The following is a 284-nucleotide window of genomic DNA, read 5'->3' on the forward strand; positions in this document are numbered from 1 at the left end:
ACATTTGTCTGAAGGGTGCTGGTCCATCCACAGGGGAGTAGGAGAGCAGTGAGGCTGGAGTCCAAAAGGACTTGGATTGGCTGGGGAACATCCTGGATGGTACAACCCTGTGCCTGTGGCGCTATAAATGCAGGAATGAGGTGGAGGGAAGGAAACCTTGGGGCTTTGTGTCTGCTTCCTGGGAGAAACAGCAACAACAGCAGGTGTCCTGGAGACTTTGGAGAGCACTTTCTCTCTTGACCAGCCCTCCAAACAATCCACCCCTTTGGGGTTCTCCCAGGAAA

The sequence above is a fragment of the Oenanthe melanoleuca genome, chromosome 1 (assembly GCF_029582105.1).
Source record: "Oenanthe melanoleuca isolate GR-GAL-2019-014 chromosome 1, OMel1.0, whole genome shotgun sequence".
In the NCBI taxonomy this organism is placed as follows: domain Eukaryota; kingdom Metazoa; phylum Chordata; class Aves; order Passeriformes; family Muscicapidae; genus Oenanthe; species Oenanthe melanoleuca.